The sequence below is a fragment of the Nilaparvata lugens genome, chromosome 10 (assembly GCF_014356525.2).
Source record: "Nilaparvata lugens isolate BPH chromosome 10, ASM1435652v1, whole genome shotgun sequence".
NCBI lineage: Eukaryota > Metazoa > Arthropoda > Insecta > Hemiptera > Delphacidae > Nilaparvata > Nilaparvata lugens.
Window position 1 is genome coordinate 44,498,049 of NC_052513.1, and position 21,528 is coordinate 44,519,576.

Sequence of the window (21,528 nt, forward strand, 5' to 3'; positions counted from 1 at the left end):
GCTGGCAACGCCAATTAAATTTTAAGTTAAAATTTTATTTTTATTCTGTATAAGTATGAAGTATTTGTTTTATTTATTATTGTTATCTTTATAATTGGCAAATAAATGATTTAGATTTTGCATAACTGAGGATATCACACTCAACACTGAAGCTGCTGCAAAAGTCGTGGGGATGTGCGTAAACTTGTGAAATTATACATCGAATTGAAGAGAATTTGATGCTCTATTTAAGCTTATGATCAGCATAGATCTTTCCCATCGATATTCAAAAAGTTATAAGAGCAAAAATAGCAAAAAAATTGAAGGAAAATGTGTTTTTTTTTTTTTAAATGTCATATCTTTTAGAGCGGATATCTCGAAAAGAGAAAGAGATATAGAAAAGGTTGTGAGATCAATATTGTAGCAAATAATGTGAGCTTTAATTTCTTATGGAATAGTCATGTCTGTAAAATGCATTATTTTTGTGTTATATATGCGAGAAACCAAAAAATGGTACCTTTGAACCACCCCCACCCCCTTAGCACAGGGGGTAGGGGTGGGGACTTTTGATATATTTACCTCCTCACTACCCTAAACAGAACTGAGGGTCAAAAATTGTCTTCCAAATTTTTCCCTCTATAACACTTCGTTGACTGGGCTACCCGGAGACTTCTGCTAGGCTACTGCAAATATTGACAACAGGGTAAACAGCTAGACGGAAAATAGAAACTCAGGAAGTGAAAGTGCAAATTTTTAGTGAGAAAACATGAAGGACCCAAGACATAACCTATAAACTTGGGTGTTGATAGGAAATGAAATTGGGTAATACGGCGAGGCAGAAAATCCGAAAGGATCTCTCTGCCGATAAAAGCTATAAGAATAAATAAATATAAGCTAGACGGAAATTCGATGAGCGCTACTAATCAAAAATTATTTGTATCATTATCTTCCCGGGCTGACAAATAATTTTTGAATAGTAGCGCTCATCGAATTTCCATCTAGCTGTTTACCCTGTTGTCAATATTTGCAGTAGCATAAGTCTTCGGGGTGAATTAAAGCATTTAATTTGGATTTTCGTTTAATAATAATCATAATAATTTATTATATTGGATTGAAGTTGATAACTTACCGATCAGTTTGTGAAAATGTCCATCTTCATTTGGAGTAATTAGGTACAGCTGGCCAAAAAGGCAGTTGCCCCGAGCGCCCCCACACCAGTTGATCAATCTCAACTGCAATGAAAAACAAACCAACTATAGTGAGGTCCACGTTATAATGGCAGTATTCGATTAAAATTTGTGTTGCTTTGCTTGTCTATCATTCGACAAAGTACAAAAAATGCTTGATGAAATTTACTGGAAACAAGTAGGCTTGTATGTCAAGTCTGAGGAAACAAATCTAGCCAGCAACAAAAATATCCACACACACCATACAAGAAGCTATATGAAAATTTGCCTATACCACAAGTACGGTTAGCAAAACCCTTGAGAAGCCATGTAAATGTAGGTTTGAGACTCTTCAATCACCTTCCACTAGAAATGAGAAATTTTGAAGTTTTTAAAGTTTAAAGATGCGCTTTACAATTTTCTAGTCAAAAATCCCTTTTACAGCTTGAAAGAGTACTATGAGAAATGAATACGTTGAATCAAAGACCTTAAAGATGCATTAAATATCTCTTTAAGGTCTTTGCGTTGAACGTATAACGACTTTTAAAAAATGTATACTTTGATTTTACTATGGCTTATCTATATATATATAAAAGCGAAATGGCACTCACTCACTGACTGACTGACTCACTCACTCACTCGCAGAACTAAAAATCTACCGGACCAAAAACGTTCAAATTTGGTAGGTATGTTCAGTTGGCCCTTTAGAGGCGCACTAAGAAATCTTTTGGCAATATTTCAAATCTAAGGGTGGTTTTTAAGGGTTTAAAATTCGTCTTTTAGCATGTATATTCTTCTTATTTTCTTAATTATAATTGAAAATGTCCATACCATAAGTTAATATAGAACTATAATCTAGAGAGAGTACCTCTTCGAAACAGTTGTTAACTGGTAACTAAATTAATAATTTTGTCAGGTTGGCATTAGTTGAGTTGACTTTGTTAGGTTGGCACCAAGTTGAAGATTGAAATGCATTTATCGCGGAAAAATTGATTGGGCACTGCTTCTTCAATCAGAGCTATTCCTGGGAATACTAAATTACTAGCCGTCAGGCTCGCTTCGCTTGCCATATCCGTTTAGCCAGAAGTTTAGTCTGAACCCTCGACTGGATCGTCCTAACATATGATAAAAATTCTCAAATGAAAAATGCAGGCGAGCAAAGCGAGCCTGCTGATCTCAACCTTGGACGATCCAGTCGGGGGTCCAGGGGGCGGAGCCCCCTGGCTAGACGGATATGGCGAGCGAAGCGAGCCTGACGGCTAGTATTGTATATAACTATATTAAAATGAAGTTGAATATTATAACTATCACGACAATGTCTCATGCAATCATGTAATTGTTCTTGGACAAATAAAAAAATATTCTTATGTTAGTTCGTGTCACTATAACCATCTAACACTACAATCATAATCTATACTACTATTATATCTAAAATACATATAATGAAGTTCAATACTCATTGAACGGAAATTTCAATACTTATTGAATCAGTTGATTCCTTATGTTTTTCTCAAAAATATCATTGTGACAAGATTTTTTATATTAAACTGACGGAATTGTGCATTATTTTCTTTTATTTTGTCATGAGGAATGAATAAATTTTTGAATTGAATTGGAACTAGTAGCTGACCTGTTGTACGTTGAGAATGGACGGTTGTTGCTGCCATACGAGGGATCATTCAGTCAGTCACCAGCATTATTGCCTTTCATAGCCGTCTATTTCCAGTTTGTAGTACTCAGCTTCTGAATAGATCTTCAAGTGCGAATACTGCGCGTATCTGCGAACAAAAACAATTTCTCAATGAACGAGACCAAAAAACTTTTTTCAAACATACTTTTTCTATAATTAAAAACCACACTGTGACAGGTATCAGTGTAGACTAGGTAGTTACCGGCAATCGAATTTTGTATGAGTTTTATGAAAATCGCGCGGAGTAACTAATTAAAACCACCAATAGAATAAAAAATAAACAATGTAATCCAAACAAAATAACACATTAATATCGAGCCTTCAATTCTTTTTTCATACAGAATTCAATTCAAAACATTATCATGACTACTGTATAAAATGGCCGACTGTAGATAAGTTTAGGCTAGGTAGCTTGGAATTCAATGATTTTTCATTGAAAAAATATATTGAACCACAAATAATGTAACGAGTATCAAATTACATTGAATGTAATTTCAAACATAATTTAAAGAACATCTAGATCCTCAAATTAAATATAAAACAAGAGTATTTTGTACTTACATTACAGTATCACAACTTCACAAGTTAGCCTACACCGGTTTTTGCTTTTTGCAAAATCTTGCAGGTTCCAGGTTGCTGCAGAGTTGAAAACCAGATGGTACAGCCCACGACATCTAGCGGTGAACTCAAGAACTACTACAACAACTGGCGGCTAATTTGAATTGAGCGATTTCAGTAGGCTATAGATTAGATTTGAATCTATTTATTCATTACTTTTGAATCAAACTATTCTAAAGCATATTCTCAATTACCTCGGATATTAATTATGGTGATAATATGAATAAAATTTATTATAATCCATAGACACTTGAAAATTGCATGAATGACGAAAAATCATGAAGCATCCACAGATAAAAATCTGGTGTGGTACACACACACAACTTTCCTTGCTCATAAATAATTGTTTTCAGAGTACTTTTTCCTTTGTGTAAATTGTGAAATTCAATGATTTTTTTAGTCGTCATTTTTTTTAAAGTCGTCCAAACAGCTGTTCTACAGATGAAATATCTCGACTATGTGTTCTTTTTATGAACTGCTCTACCTACCTACCTCATGCACGAGAAGGAGGTTACAAAGTCCATTTCTCAAGGATGGGGTGGACCCCCCATTAGTTTCTCAGAAAGGAGACTCATGCTAGTTAATAGAGCTGATAAATAACTATACAGAGTATGAATTTGAAAAAAATCGGTCAAGTTATTTTGAGAAAATCGTGAAAAACATGTTTTTTTTAGTAATTATCCGCCATTTTTCTCAAGTATATTACTGTGCTCCTGCAATTTTCTCAGAAATGAGACTCATGTCAGTTGATAGGGCTTATAAATAGCTATCCATGGTATGAATTTAAAGAAAATCGTTAGAGCCGTTTTCGAGAAAACCGTGAATAACATGGTTTTTTAGTGATTATCCGCCATTTTTCACAAGAATATTACGGAGCTCCTGCAATTTTCCCAGAAATGAGACTCATGTCAGTTGATAGGGCTTATAAATAGCTGTCCATGGTATAAATTTGAAGAAAATCGTTAGAGCCGTTTTCGAGAAAACCGTGAAAAACATGGTTTCTTAGTAATTATCCACTATTTTTTCTGCCATTTTGAATTCAATTTCTTATTGTCAGATCCTCATGGTATAAGGACCTTAAGTTTAAAATTTCAAGTCAATCGGTTGATTAGCAATGGAGTTATCGTGTTCACAGACATACACACATACACACATACACACACACACACCTGGGGAGATGGAAAGATAGGGACGGCAGACAACGGTCCGCTGTGCCCTGGGGAGAAGGAAGAATAGGGACGGCAGACAACGGTCCGCGGTTAGAAGTTATTGCTGGAAAACTGAAACAGCCACAATTTTTTTCTCAAAAGCTGTTATCAGCTGCTTTGAAAGCAGATTCCAAGTTTACTAAAAACGGTCAATTTTTGTGGGTGAATGATTTAAATTTTAAATAAAAAGCTCCATATTATGCATAATTTCGTCTCTAGCAAAATAGAATCGGTTCACAAACACCAATGTGATGATATATTCTTGTTCCTCTCGTCAAGTACTATCATTCCTGAGGGTTTGAGCGATTATAGTTTTTGCAAAAATCAAAGATGAAATCATGGATTTCACGAAAAGTTCAAATCTCCCAGATGGGAGTTTAATGTTCTTATTTTACTCATAATAGAAGATGAATTTTTCTAGATATCCTGGATAGCTTGACCTGAAGGTTGATAAAGGTTGACCTAGCAAGTATTGTGTTATAATATGAGACGTTTCGCTACAATACAGGGTGAGTTATTCACTCAAACATAGAATCTAAAGTCGCGTACAGACTTTCGCTCTGCTCCGCAACCGAACGTCACTCCAGCAGAGCGATTGATGATCAACCGGCGAGCAACAATGGTTCGACCGGGGAACGCGAGAAGAACTATCATCTTCCGTAACGTTCATGATCGGTGCGTGGGCGGTGCGACTGTGGTTTGATGGTGGTACGAGGGCGGTACGAGGGAGGAGCGTGCTCGGTGCGGGTTGGAAGCACGAATATGTGTACGCAGCTTTACCTCCACTCACAGATCAGAGAAATCACTCTGATCTTGATTGGAACGCAAATTACCGTAAGTATTTTCCCTACCTTAGTGAGGTCCACGTTATAATGGCAGTGTTTGATTAACAATGGTATTGCTATCCTTGTCTAACATTCAACAAAGCGGATAGCGCTATCTCTTTCTAGCTTTGCTCTGTTGCCAGATCGTTTTTTAACAATGTTGAATTAATAATTAATTAACAAAATATTACATCTTAATTATGGAAGTTCATAATGAAATTATTGAAAAATATAATTTCTTGCTTGATAAAATATACCTAATTGATTATTTGAACGAGCGAAGAGAGGTCTAAGATTCAAGACGACGGTTTGGCATTTCTCTTAATGTTTATATGTTTTTATGTTGCGCATTTACGGCGAAACGCGGTAATAGATTTTCATGAAATTTGATAGGTACCTATGTTCCTTTTTAAATTGCGCGTCGACGTATATACAAGGTTTTTGGAAATTTTGCATTTCAAGGATAATATAAAAGGAAAAAGGAGCCTCCTTCATACGCCAATATTAGAGTAAAAATCAGACTATAGAATAATCATCATAAATCAGCTGTCTAGTGGACTATAATACTACCCGTTCAAAAACATCGATCATCTTGAAAATGTATCTTTCCATCAACGTTGTAGACAGTTGCAACCAGACCTGATAACAGCGCTCACACTCACATTCCGGGACGACACGTCACGGTACGATAGGACAGAAAGCTCTTTGTTTATTTAGGATTCCTTCTAGACATTTTAAATTGATAAATTACTTATTAACTTTTGAGAAAACATAACAGCAGGTCAATGTAACTTACTGAGCGCGAGGTCTACTGTTCACAGAACTACTAGTTTAAACGAGAATGAACCGTTAATATTACTTCAGTAAGCCTGTATCAGCTACCGTCTATAGAAGGCATTGACAAGACCGAGGATCGGCAACGTTTCTATCCTATGTTTCCTCCACTGCTATTATAACGTGGACCTCGCTTTAGAATTATAGCACTACAGCACTCAAGCCCAATTCACAGCGCAATTAACACAGAGAAATCAATAAATAGCAGCATAAAGTATGAAGCCTTGAGCATAGCAGTGATCAATACGTCAATCACAGGTAACATATTTGTGCCAAAAGCCACATCATAGAATATATGTGCCAAGAACCACATCATAGAATATATGTTCCTATATGTGCCACATCATAGAATATATGTGATCATATGTGTCAAGAGCCAAACATCATAGCACTTACCAGACTATGTGTTAATCCCAGCAGGTAATATCCATAATGCCAGGCCACTATTAGTACTACCCCATTAGAGGGAGCACTCGCCAAAGAGATTGAGACAGAGATAGAGCAACACTCAGAGACAGAGACAGATAGAGATAGATAGATAGAAAGAGAGAGAGTGTGAGTAAGAGGGAGTGAGAGATTATTGATTGATCGATTATTTGCCTTTATTAGGGCGGAGTTAGGACTCCTGGTCCTCTCTGCCACACAACCCTTAAAGAGAGAGTGAGAGTGTTGGTGTGTGTGTGTGTGTGTGTGTGTGTGTGTATGAGAGAGATTGATTGATTGATTGAGTACTTTATTTATGTAGATTACAATATATACTGGCTTATATACACTTATATAAAATAGCTTATAATAAAGCAAAATTATAGATGAATTTACAAAATATTAATTAAGAAAATAATTATTGAGCTGTATATGATATGAAAAAAAGCAATTTGTAATAACTATAGATAATATGGTTATGCATCTACATAAATTGGCGGAGCTTTGGACATATCAATGTCCATTCTTCGGAAAGAATATTCAAAATATCCTTCCCACTAACTCTCTACCAAATAAGAGAGTGAGAGAGCTCGAGAGCCAGATAGATATACTCTAATCACTCTCTTTCTCTCTGTATATGTGTATTGCACCCATTGCCCATACATTACCCACAAATCATTTTGTTCTAATTGTGCTGAGAGGTTAGTAACGACTTTTAGGTTCTCTGTCATCTCACCTTAGACCAGTTATAGAATAGACACGCTGGGAAGTCTAGCCTCTGAAGCCAACATCTACTGCCATATCTCCAAATCGTGACGTCATCATCGGATAGAAAACTTTCAGATTGTGTCTATTTCAGAAGGATGTAAATTATTATTCATTAAAATGGTAAACTCCCGCTGAAATAGACACAATCTGCTATGGAAAACAATGTAAACAAACTCTACAGAAAAGTTTTCTATCTGATGCTGATGTCACGATTTGGAGATATGGCTGTAGATGTTGGCTTCATCGACTTTCAGTATGAATATACAATAGGCCGTGTCTATTCTATAACTGGTCTAAGCATCTCACTGAGTTGACATCTTGTAGATATCTATTGTGGATAGTTCATTGTCGATCTTGCAAAATGCGAGTTGAGATTGATGATTGCAGGAGCAATATGTTTTATAGTGTGGCCCACGTTATAATGGCAGTGTTTGATTAGCAATGGTATTGATATCCTTGTCTATAATTCATCAAGGCGGATAGCGCTATCTCTTTCTCGCTTAGCTCTGTTGCCGGATCGTCTTGTAGAATTAACAATATAGAATAAATAATTAATTGCCAAAATATTTAATAAATTATTGACAAATATGATTTATTGCTTGATAAAAATATAATTGATTATTTTGAACGAGAATGAACAGTTGATATTACATCAATGTATCAGCTACCGTCTATAGAAGGCATTGACAAGACAGAGGTTCGGCGACGTTGTTCTCCTATCCTTCTCCACTAACATTATAACGTGGACCTCACTATAGAATGAGGTCCACGTTATAATATGTCAGTGGAAGAGATAGGAGAACAGAAAAATAGATAGGAACATTCTTTCTAAAAAAAAATATTATGGCTATGTTGAACAGCGTTGCTGATTCTCTGCCTTCCATAGAATATACCAGATACAGGTATATCTGATGACTTTAATAATTGTTGATCCTTGTTTAAAATAATCAATTATATTCTATTCGTCGTGGAAATATATTTTAGAATGATTTTAAAATCGATTTTCATAATAGAGATTAGATATTTTTTTACAAAGAATGATTATATTTAAACACTGTTGAAAACGTTCTGGCGAACATTGTTGCGAAGCTAGAAAAGGATAGCGTTTGTCGAATAATAGACAAGGTAGCAACACCAATGTTAATCAAATACTGCCATTATAACGTGGACCCCACTATATGAAATTAGATTGAATAGGACAAAGTTCAATCAAAGAAATTTGAGATTTCCAGTGTTTTGTAGAATACGACCAGGAATGAATAACAAGAGCAACTGAAAAAGGTAGGTAAAGCCAGCTTATAACGAGCGACTGTTAGGGAGGGAGATGACTTGGGATGGAGAAGTAGTAAGTAGTAAAGTAGCCTTGCAAGCGAAACCCAACCAACATTGTTGGCCGCAATTTTGGATTTTGGCACACAAATCCGGCCACTTCCGATTCCGATACACCCTCATTCACAGTCCACAAGTCAAGTCAAGGTACACCTCTACGTATACTCCTCTTCCTCCTCCTCCTTTTTCTTCTTCCTCTTCTTCTTCTTCTTTTTCTTCTCAAGTCAAGGTACACCTCTACGTATACTCCTCTTCCTCCTCCTCCTCCTTATTCTCCTCCTTATTCTTCTTCTTCTTCTTCTTCTTCTTCTTCTCTTCTTCTTCTTCTTCTTCTTCTTCTTCTTCTTCTCCTTCTTCTCCGCCTCCTCCTCCTCCTCCTCCTCCTCCTCCTCCTCCTCCTTCTTCTCTTCTTCTTCTTCTTCTTCTTCTTCTCTTCTTCTTCTCTTCTTCTTCTTCTTCTTCTTCTTCTCCATCATCATCTTCTTTTTCTTCTCCTTCTGTCTCCTCCTCCTCCTCCTCCTCCTCCTCCTCCTCCCCTCCTCCTCCCCTCCTCCTACTCCTCCTCTCCTACTCTTCTTTTTCTTCTTCTTCTTCTTCTTCTTCTTCTTCTTCTTCCACTTCTTCTTCTTCTTCTTCTTCCCCTAAATCAATCTTCATCCTTGTTCCATTTCCTTCTTTTCTTCTATTCCTCCTGCTCCTCCTCATCCTTCTTCTCCTCTTCCCCTTCATCATTCTTCATTTTTTTATCTTTGTATCACTTCCTCCTTCTTTTTTTCCTCCTCCAGCTCCTTCTTTCTATCCAGACAATTCTGCATCGTCCTCAATCTTTGTCTCCTAACGACTCCTTCATCTCCTGTGTTCGTTTTCCTTCAACTATCTTCTTCCTCTTCTTCTAACTCCTTCATCATCTGTCTTCTTCTTATCATTTTACTTCTCCCTCTTCTTCTTCTTCTTCTTCCTCTCCTGTCTTCTTCTTCGTTTTTCTTCTCTTCTTCTTCCTCTTCGTCTTCTTCTACTTTTCTACTTCTCACATCATCATCATCATCATCATCATCATCATCATCATCATCATCATCATCATCACATCATCATCATCATCATCATCATCATCATCTCTTCTTCTTCTTCTTCTCTTCTTCGTCTTCTTCTTTTCTTCTTCTTCTTTTCTTCTTCTTCTTCTTCTTCTCTTCTTTTTCTTCTTCTTCTTCCCCATATCATCTTCTTCTTCTTCTTCTCCATATCATCTTCTTTTTCTTCTCCTTCTTTATGATGAACATCATCATCTTCTTCTTCTTCTTTATGATGATGATGATCATCATCATCATCATCATCTTCTTCTTCTTCTTCTTCTTCTTCTTCTTCTCCTTCCCCCTGTTCTTCTGCCTCCTCCAACAACAGTCTTCTTCTTTCTTCTTCTCCTGTCGTCTTCCCCTCTCGACTGATTCTCCCTTTCTAACTGACTTCTTGTTCTTCTCCTTCTTCTTCTTCTCCTCCTGACTTCTTTTTCTTCTTCTTCCTGCTTCATCTTCAACTGTCTTCCTCTTCTTCTCTGAAGCTAGAAAGGAAGGAAGCTGGAGGAGAAAAAGGAAAAAGAGGAAGAGGAAGATGAAGAAGAGGAATAATAAGAAGAAGAAGAAAGAGATGGAGAAAAGAAGAAGAAGAAGAAGAAGAAGAAGAAAAAGAAAAAGAAGAGGATTGTTCTACTTCTTCTTTTCCTCCTTCTCCTTCTTTTTCTCCATCTCTTTCTTCTTCTCCTTCTTTTCCTTCTTCTCCTTCTTTTCTCCATCTCTTTCTTCTTCTTCTTCTTCTTCTTCTTCTTCTTCTTCTTCTTCTTCTTCTTCTTCTTCTTCTTCTTCTTCTTCTTCTTCTTCTTCTCTTCCAGCTTCCTTCCTTCCTTCCTTGCTTCATACAAAGGCAGCAGCTCACAATCGATACATCTGCAAAATTTGAAAACCGTCCGGAAAACAGCCGTAGTTCGATATGCCTTCTTCTCCCGTCGCCTCCCTACGATTTTCAAACAATAAATGCATCCCCTCCAGCCATGGAGTAGATTGGAGTTCCTTCAGTTTCACTGTTCATGTATTCATTGATTTACAATTCATTAAAATGACTCGGGAACGACCAACAGTCCAAAACCAAAACTGTTCTTTCCTCGAATTTTGATAATTTTTAGTCCAGAACGTAGGTTTTTTGTGGTCAATTCAGATTATTCTTCAAACAATAATACTGTTCGAGAAATTAAAAGAACCTTATTCATCATCATCATCATCGTCATGGGTTAGACTTTTGAAGCCTGTTCCGGCGTCCATCTCTTCCTCGGTCTACCAATACTTCTTCTGCCTATTGGCTTGTGGAGTAGGGCATTCAATGGGAAACGGTCTTCAGGCATTCTGAGGACATGATCTGACCACTTATTTCTATATGTTTTTATCAAACTCAACACTGGTTGGACATCACATTCTCTTCTTATATTTTCATTCCGAATCCGATCCTCTCTTGTGCATCCTTTGACTTGTCTAAGGAAACGCATCTCTGCTGACTGTATTCTTGATTCAAGCTTCCTTGTCAGCACCCATGCTTCACTTCCGTAAGTCAAAGTGGGTATCGCCATGGTTCTATAAAATTTGATCAAGGTGTTCTTCCGGGCTCTACCTTTAAGAGCCTTATTCACGAATAAATTCAGAAGACTGAACCAATGAATTTTACCTTCACCAATAATATTCTTATCAATTTAAGTCAATAGCTTATAATCTTCAACTAGGTGCTATAGAAAAAAACAAATCAAATCTCCACCAGTGTCACTGAGTCCGCACATTTACAATAATTTATTGACCGAGCGAAGTGAGGTCCAAGATTCAAGTCGACAGTTTGACTCTTAATGTTTAAATGTTTATATGTTGCGAATTTACGGCGAAACACGGTAATAGATTCTCATGAAATTTGACAGGTATGTTCCTTCTTAGATTGCGCGTCGACGTATATACAAGGTTTTTGGAAATTTTGCATTTCAAGGATAATAAAAAAGGAAAAAGGAGCCTCCTTCATACGCCAATATCAGAGTAAAAATCAGACTATAGAATTATTTATCATAAATCAGCTAAGTGATTACACAGATATGTGGAGAAGCCAGTCTATTGCTGTATTCCCATAAGGTCTATATAGTTTCAATCAGTTACTTGTGGATGAGAATACTGCGTGAGGTCTACTGTTCACAGAACTACTAGTTTGTAAAGTTTTGAAGGAATAAACAGCATTATATTGATGGAGTAGTGGTTGTTGATCAGGATTACAAGATAGAAAGGCATTGATGCCGCAGAGATTGATGGGCCCGAACAAAGCCACGCCGACTTACGGTCACGTCGACGCTTTATGCGCTTTGTGTCGCCGTTAGAAAGGATTAGGAGGACTGCAAAGAACTCACTCCACTCGCCAGATCTGGTCATCCCAGCATTAAAGGTTCTTTCTTTCCTTTGTGAGAAACCAGAGCTCAGATTATCATTCTATTCTTTCCTTTTGACACCGTCGTGTCTCCTGTAGTGAGGTCCACGTTATAATGGCAGTGGAGAAAGATAGGAGAACAGTGTTGCCGATCCTCTGCCTTGTCACTGCCTCCTATAGAGGATAGCTGTTATCAATATATCTGATGAAATATTGACTGTTCATTCTTGATTAAAATGACCAACTATAGTTTATTCGTCTTAAGAAACTCAAAAAATTAAGTGTTTTAAATTAAAAAACTTGCTTACAATAAATTTAGAAGAAAAAAAAGGTTTTTTGGAAAAAATGTCACGTTTTTTGAAAAAAAATGTCACGTTTTTTGGAAAAAATAAGATTAGTTTTTCCAATGATTTAATAATAAATTTTGATAATTGAGATTGAATATTTTGTAATGTTGTTTCTACATTTTGAATGAAAAAGACTAAGAAATTGTCAAAAACCACAGATTTATTGATAGTTAGAAAGACCGGTTTCGGGTATTACACCATTGTCAATCTCTGATAAACATCAGGTTTATCAGAGATTATGGTGTAATAATGATCAATGGTGTAATAACCGAAACTGGTCTTTCTAAGTATCAATAAATCTGTGGTTTTTGACAATTTCTTAGTCTTTTTCATTCAATATGAATAATTACCACAATATCAACTTATCAACTACACAAAAAGGGAATATTAACTGTTCATTCTTGTTAAAAATGACCAATTATAGTTTATTCGTCAAGATTAGTTTTTTCAATGATTTAATGATAAATTTTGATAATTGAGATTAAATATTTTCTAATGTTGTTCCTAGATTGTTAAAAACCGTTCTGACAGCTTTGTGAAGGTAGAAAAGGATAGTGCTATCTGCTTTGTCGAATGATAGCCAAGGACAGCAACACCAATGTTGATCAAATACTGCCATTATAACGTGGACCTCACTATAGCTCCGGTCATCGTTGAAAGAGGTTTTCTCTTTTCTTTTCCTTTGCGCCGGAAATCAAAGCCCAGATTATCATTTTATTCTTTTCTTTTGACACCGCGTCGTGTCCCCTAGCTTCTACTTTCGCCAATGTATTCGTGGGGAAAAACCCTTCCCTTTTATCCCCACCCAACACTCCCTACCCTTCCTACTCCTCCTCCTCCTCCTCCTCCTCCTCATCCTCATCCTCATCCTCCTCCACCACTTCCTCCTCCTCCTCCTCCTCCTCCTCCTCCTCCTCCTCCTCCTCTCGTCAACCCTTAACTGGACATCAAAGTCATCAAAGAGGCAAGAAGTCTTCTGCATGGTAGAGCTTGGGCCGTATGGTTTTGGCAGGCTTTTCTTTGAGAGTGGGTGGACTTTACTCTGTGGGATGAAAATGATAGAAATGAAATCGAAGGGGTTTGAAAAGATACTGCAATAAACCCATATGCCACAATCTTGTCTTCGTCCGAGAGAATGAATACTGATTCTTTATTTTATTTATATTACAATATGAGGTCACCAGGAAGAAATACTTCCTTAATAGCCCTCTTGACACTAAAGAAATTACAATTCTAATATATTAATAGTATAATATAATCTATATATATAAAAGCGAAATGGCACTCACTCACTGACTGACTGACTGACTTACTCACTCACTCACTCGCAGAACTAAAAATCTATCGGACCAAAAACGTTCAAATTTGGTAGGTATGTTCAGTTGGCCCTTTGGAGGCGCACTAAGAAATCGTTTGGCAATATTTAAACTCTAAGGGTGGTTTTTAAGGGTTTAAAGTTCGTCTTTTAGCATGTATATTCTTCTTATTCCAATCTCTTAATTATAATTGAAAAATGTCCATACCATATGTTAATATAGAACTATAATCTAGAGAGAGTACCTCTTCGAAACAGTTGTTAACTGGTAACTAAATTAATAATTTTGTCAGGTTGGCATTAAGTTGAGTTGACTATTAGGTTGGCACCAAGTTGAAGATTGAAATGCATTTATCGCGGAAAAATTGATTGGGCACTGCTTCTTCAATCAGAGCTATTCATGGGAATATTATATTACTAGCCGTCAGGCTCGCTTCGCTTGCCATACCCGTTTAGCCAGACGTTTAGTCTGGACCCCCGACTGGATCGTCCTAACATATGATAAAAATGCTCAAATGGGAAATGCAGGCGAGCGAAGCGAGCTTGCTGATCTTATTCTCGGACGATCCAGTCGGGGGTCCAAGGGGTGGAGCCCCCTGGCTAGACGGATACGGCGAGCGAAGCGAGCCCGACGGCTAGTATAGTATAAGTCTAATCTAATATAGAAAATTGATTCATACAATAAGTACATCATCGGAATGGTAGAGAGAGAAAAAATATGGTAACCTTGTGCTATTCCTCTCCCAAATCTACTTAAGGTTACACATAGTCCGAAATAGGTTAAGTCTCGTAGTTGTTCACTTCACAAAATTTTCAGTCCTTAATTATTTTTTACAAAGTAGGTTTTTAAATAAGATGTTTCAGAACAAAACATAGAAGAAATATTATCTTTGGATTCTCAATAGAGTATTGTAGCGGTGTAGCATTGGAGAAATCCCGCCCCACAATAAATTCAATTGAATAAATGGATTCTAAGCACGCCTGAGGGGGACTTACATGTGCGAGAGAGAGCGCAACAATCCTTTCAAGCCCTTCATCCCAGACCTCAAAGTCCTGCTTAGCTACCTAATTTCTAGCAACAAAGTATTCCGGAATCCGTTAAGCCTTGTTCTTATCTTCGGCCTCCAGTTTCCGTCCAATTTCTCCCAACTTATTTATCAATTTTTAATTCATCAGCTCAGGCTTTAACACTTGAAGCCTGCTTTGCTCCACTTTTGTTTTCAATTTTCTTCACTTGGGAAAGTGAAAACTCTTTTTTGTTATTTAATTTCCTTCAGGAGAGTGGAAACCTATTGTTCCTTATACTTTGCAACATTTTCTTTCTTATCTAGAATTATTTTTGGATGAAGAACAAAAATATATCGATTTCTACCTTTCCAAGCTACTTCCTCAACTTATTAGTGAGGTCCACGTTATAATGGCAGTGTTAGATTAGCAATGGTATTGCTATCCTTGTCTATCATTCAACAAAGTGGATAGCACTATCTCTTTGCCCTGTTGCCAGATCGCTTTTAAACGATTTAGAATTATTGATTATTAACATAATATTTCATCTTAGATTCTTGAAAAATATAGTTTCTTGCTTAATAAAATACAATTGATTATTATAAATGAGAATGAACAGTTAATATTACATCAATGAACCTGTATCAGCTACCGTCTATAGAAGGCATTGGCAAGACGTGTGGATCGGCAAACGGTGTTCTCCTATGTTTCTTCTCTCCCATTATAACTTGGACCTCACTATAGTTCATGTTCCCAATTTCAAGCTGATTGTTTGTTAACTAAAGCCGATAACTGTTGACTACTGTCTATTATTAGTGTGTTGTTGGGAGTGTAAGAGTGTAAGAACGGCACAGTATTGATTGATTGATTGATTGAGTACTTTATTTATGTACATTACAATATATACTGGCTTATACATATATACAATAGCTTACAATACAGCAAAATTATAGATAAATTTACATAATATAGACTAAGAGAATAATTATTGAACTGTATATGATATGAAAAAGCAATTTGTAATATAATAACTATAGATAATTATATTGTTATGCATCTACATAAATTGTCGGCGCTTTGTACATATCAATGTCCATTCTTCGGAAAGAATATTAAAAATATCCTTCCCACTAACTCTCTACCAAAACGTTGATTTCATTTATTGAACTAAGGATTCATTTATGAATGGAAATATTGTAAAAGTTTTAACTAATATGAATATTTAATTAGTATGAGAGACTACCAGCGTTTTATAGCTCCACGTGAAAGAACTGCTAGGACTATCGGCTTGAATTAACAGTGAAAATTGAAACATAAACACACTTTACTATGGGATATCCACTTGTGATATATTTTATCTATGGTTCTAGCCTTTGGATGAATATTTATTAATACATTGATAGATACAATATAATTCTCAACTATGAATGATTGGGGAAGGAACAACAGGCTTAAAGCCCAAAACTGTTCCTTTCTCAAATTTGGATAGAAATTGTCCAAAAATAGATTATGAATGTCTCATCTCAAAAAACCATACAGGGTTATGATTACATTATGTTTCAATGACTTCATTATTTTCCCTCTAGAAATATTTATGAAGCGGATGAAAACTCATCTCTCTTGTTAACCTGTTCCCACTTCACTGTAAAAAATTGCATTTTCCCATCAAATTGGATACTCCATCTTGTTTCAGCCAATAAAAATGCAGCGCACTCAAATTTCAATTCACCGGCTCTCTATCAAATCGAATGTGAAAATTGAAGATAAATGTGGGACTCGACGACTGACGAGGTAAATTCTCTCCCCTGACAGGGAAATTTCTGCACTATGGCCGGGAAAAGGGAGAATTCATCCGTATGGACCAACACTCCCGTCGAACCGTAGTTAGTTGCTCCGCGGCATCTGAAGGAAAAGTGTGTTGTGCAGGGTTTTCCACGCTTTCCCTGTCTTCTGAAAACGTTCGGGAAACTGTTAATTGTTCTCATCAATTGAATTGTTTTTCAATCAAATTTGGATCATTGACTGTTCACATAGATTCAATGTTGGAGTAACTCTAGTTTCCGGAGTTTGTTTTGGCTTTATCTTTTGTGGAGGTGAGATTTGGATCACACTTATTTATTTTATATTTATTTATTCATACATTGATATATACAATATCATTCTCAACTATGAATGATTGGGAAAGAAACAACAGGCTTAAAACCCAAAACTGTTTCTTTCCCAAATTTAGATAGCAAATGATTCTGTACTCAATTTTTTTATCGCTACTCTGTATAATATTCATAATTTTACAGATGAAAATAAATTATTAGAATATATTGCATTTGTACAAATTGATGAATAATTATTATTAAACGAAAATCTCAATCAAATGCTGCAAACCATCCCGATGACTTCTGCTACTGCAAATATTGACAACAGGCTTCCATCTCGCTGTTTACCTTGTTGTCAATATTTGCAGTGGCAGAAGTCCTCGGGGTTTATTTACAATTTATTTTAATTACAGCATTCAATTAGGATTCTCGTTTAATAATAATTATTCATAATTTCAATTCTAGCAATGGCTAGACTCTTGTAGAAATAGTATGACTTTTCATTGAAGTTAACTGACCTGCCAAGTTCATATCTTATGATTGACAATATATTGAATGAAAAAGACTAAGAAATTGTCAAAAAACCACTGATTTATTGATAATTAGAAACTTAATTTCTAATTAAGATTAAAATAAAAATTTCTAATTATCAATAAATCAGTGGTTTTTTGACAATTTCTTAGTCTTTCTCATTCAATATGAATAATTACCACAATATCAACTTCTCAACCACACAAAAATTGACAATATATATTTGAAAATCATTCACGTAGATTATCAATAGATGAAGTACTAAAGATTATAATATCAGGTATCAGGATGTATATCGTGGTTGTATCTAATGCATTTTATTCCCGAAATTTCAAAATGATGAAAATATTGAAGCCCTGCTTCGCATTCAGTATCATAGATTACTCTTTTTTCGGTGATATCATTCATGAGAAAAATAATTTATATTGAATCTAGAAGTCCGATTATTTTTTATGGGATCTTCTTGAATCAGAGAAGTTTTTTACTTTCCTTGCCCTATTACCATAGGTAAGGAAAGTATTGCTTTCCGAAAAAAATTAAGGTACCCCAATTTTCTAAATTTCTATACGTTTGAAGGTCCCCTGAGTCCAAAAAACTGGTTTTTGAGTATTGGTCTGTATGTGTGTGTGTGTGTGTGTGTGTGTGTGTGTGTGTGTGTGTGTGTGTGTGTGTATGAGTATTTGTGCGTCTGTGTACACGATATCTCATCTTCCAATTAACGGAATGACTTGAAATTTGGAACTTAAGGTCCTCTCATTATAAGGATCCGACACGAACAATTTCGATCAAATGCAATTCAAGATGGCGGCTAAAATGGCGAAAATGTTGTCAAAAACAGGGGTTTTCGTGATTTTCTCGGAAACGGCTCCAACGATTTTGATCAAATTCATACCTAAAATAGTCATCGATAAGCTCTATCAAGCCACAAGTCCCATATCTGTAAAAATCTCAGGAGCTCCGCCCCATCAATGCAGATAGAATTTATCAGGCTTCAGATACAATTGAAACAAAAAAAATCAAGTGGAGTAGATTGAGCATGAAAATCTCTACAATTAATGTTCAGTAACATTTTCACCTAAAATTGAAAATAAGCTTTAAATTCGAGAAAATGTGATTATTCAATTGCAAATATTGTTGATTCTATTAAATCATTCACTATGAGAGATAGCAGACCTCATGTGTGTCTCCAGCGTTATTACCCTGTCACCAGCTGGCTCAAATCACTGAATAGTAGACTTGAGATGCGCGGGAACACTAGCGTCAGGTGATCAATTTTCATAACGGCAAGGAAAGTTGTGTGAGTGCGCCACACCAGATTTTTTTCTGAGAAGAAGGCCTCTCTAATTGGTTCTCGTGGCATTTAATCGGGATTGATATTTAAAAGACTTTTGTGCAACCTGCGACTTGAGTGACGTGTGATCAGCAAAACATATGATGTTTCCTGTCACATTGGAGTTGACATATTATTGTCAATATTATGATGAGGAATAGTGATGATATTATCACAGTGAGAAATAACATTACAGTGTTTCCCTGTAACATAATCAATATGATGTTTAGGCCACTGATGGTATTTTCAATGTGTACTACCATGGAGGAAAAATCTGGTGTGGTACACTCACACAACTTTCCTTGCTCATTGAACTATAAGCCTCATTATCAAACGAGAATAATTTAGGAGAATAACATAATGACGATTGACGGCAACATATTTGCAACTACGATCAGATACTGTATATGTGTATATACAATTGTTTTCAGAGTACTTTTTCCTTTGTAAAGTGAGAAATGTAAATTGTGAAATTCGATGATTTTTTTTTGAAATTCGTCAAAACAGCTGTTCTACAGATGAAATATCTTGACTATGACTGTGTTCTTTTTATAAACTGCTCTACCTACCCACGGTATATGGAAGAAGAAAAAGTAAAAACCGTGTACCAACCTACCTCATGCACGAGAAGGAGGTTACAATGTCCATTTCTCAAGGATTGGGTGGACCCCTCATTAGTACCCCAGGAAAAAGACTAATGTCAGTTGAAAGAGCTAATAAATAACTATACAGGGTATGGATTTCAAAAAATTCGTGAGAGCCGTTTTTGAGAAAATCGTGAAAAAAATGTTTTTTTAGTAACTGTCATTTTTCTCAAGAATATTACGGAGCTCCTGCAATTTTCACATAAATAAGACTCATGTCAGTTGATAGGGTTTATAAATAGCTATCCATGGTATAAATTTGAAGAAAATCGTTGGAGCCGTTTTCGAGAAAACCGTGAAAAACATGGCTTTTTAGTCATTATCCGCCATTTTTCTCAAGAATATTACGGAGCTCCTGAAATTTTCCCAGAAATGAGACTCATGCTAGTTGATAGGGCTTTAGATAGCTATCCATGGTATAAATTTGAAGAAAATCGTTGGAGCCGTTTTCGAGAGAAAAACGTGAAAAACATGGTTTTGTAGTAATTATCCGCCATTTTTTCCGCCATCTAGAATTGAATTTTATTGAATTTCTTATTGTCGGGTCCTCAGGGTATAAGGACCTTAAGTTTAAAATTTCAAGTCAATCGGTTAATTAGGAATGGAGTTATCGTGTTCACAGACATACACACACACACACACACATACACACACACATACACACACACAGACCAATACCCAAAAATCATGTTTTTGAACTCAGGGGATCTTGAAACGTATAGAAAACTTGAAATTGGGGTACCTTAATTTTTTTTGGAAAGCAATACTTTCCTTACCTATGGTAGTAGAGCAAGGAAAGTAAAAATAGCATAAACTGTAATTTATATAATATAATAAAATAAAGAATTGGCTGATACACACGTAGGGGATAGGAAATTCACGAATGACGCATCATCACGTCTGAACTTCTCAACTGATTAACTTGAAATTTTGCTTATAGATTCTTAATATACCGAGGATGGTTATAGGCCTATTTCAAATCATTCAAGATTTCAGTAGGTTTACAGTTTGTCAAGTTTTCAATAAACCCTTGCAGATCACGGGTCACCTGTTGGTTGATAAAAATTTTATTTAATTTTTAATTTTATTTTAATTTAATATGAATGCTATTTTCTGTTATGGTACCACCTGCTTGCGATCAGTCGAGAACGGTGACTTTTCATCCAATCGTTGTGCAGGCTTCACAGGCTTCACTTGTATTTTGGAAAACATTTACTTCAACTTTGAGGAAATGTAATAGAGTTGATTTATGAGCCTTTTGACAGAATTGCTTGAAATTGATTGCTAGATTGAGCATTGTTGAATTTGAACAGAATTGAATTGAATTCAATCGCTGCCTTTATTAAAAACCTAGGAGGGCGAAGTTAGGGTGCAGCCGGCCCTCTCTTACACTTAACCCTCAAACAGAGTGAGAGGTGTTCTGTGATATTAGTTCAACGTTGCATACATTAGTTTTGAAACATCAAAATTTGAAATTTTTTATTTTAGTCTTCAGTTTTGGAGTGCTTCTGTTAGTCTTTCACTTTTCCACCATTCTACATATTGTACTTCCTCTATTCTACAATTCTTACAATATTTTAATTCAATTATCATCATACGACGTTGAACGAAAAGTGATAACAAAATGTCAACCACTCAAATTTCTGCATTTGTAAGCACGATGTGCCTACACCAAATATGTAAGGGGAAAAAACTATGATAACAAGAAAAGAACAGAATAACTAGAACTTTAATTGATGAATCTTTAACATAAATATACATTTGAAGAAAACAAGATTAATTTGATTATAAAAACAATATTTGATATGAATTAATGGGGGAAACACTCGCTTGCTGCTAATGAGGATTCAATGTTTGTGGCTATGGAAATTTAAGAACAAATGATTCAGTAGTCACCTACCTCTTTGAAATAGCTTCCCACTTTGGCATCCACTGGTATTTCGCGACTTTAGTATTTTTAAAAAAAGAACAAATATTAACTGAACC

At 35.9% G+C, this 21,528-nt stretch overlaps 1 protein-coding gene across 1 annotated transcript in view; it reads left to right on the top strand.

The window, feature by feature from the left end:
* Positions 1-16,836: 16,836 nt before the first annotated feature.
* Positions 16,837-21,528, top strand: part of LOC111049365 — a 101,998-nt gene continuing 97,306 nt past the window's right edge. The window contains exon 1 of the mRNA XM_039436035.1: positions 16,837-17,037. The gene's annotated coding sequence lies outside the window, so the exon portion shown is untranslated. The remainder of the gene's footprint in view (positions 17,038-21,528) is intronic.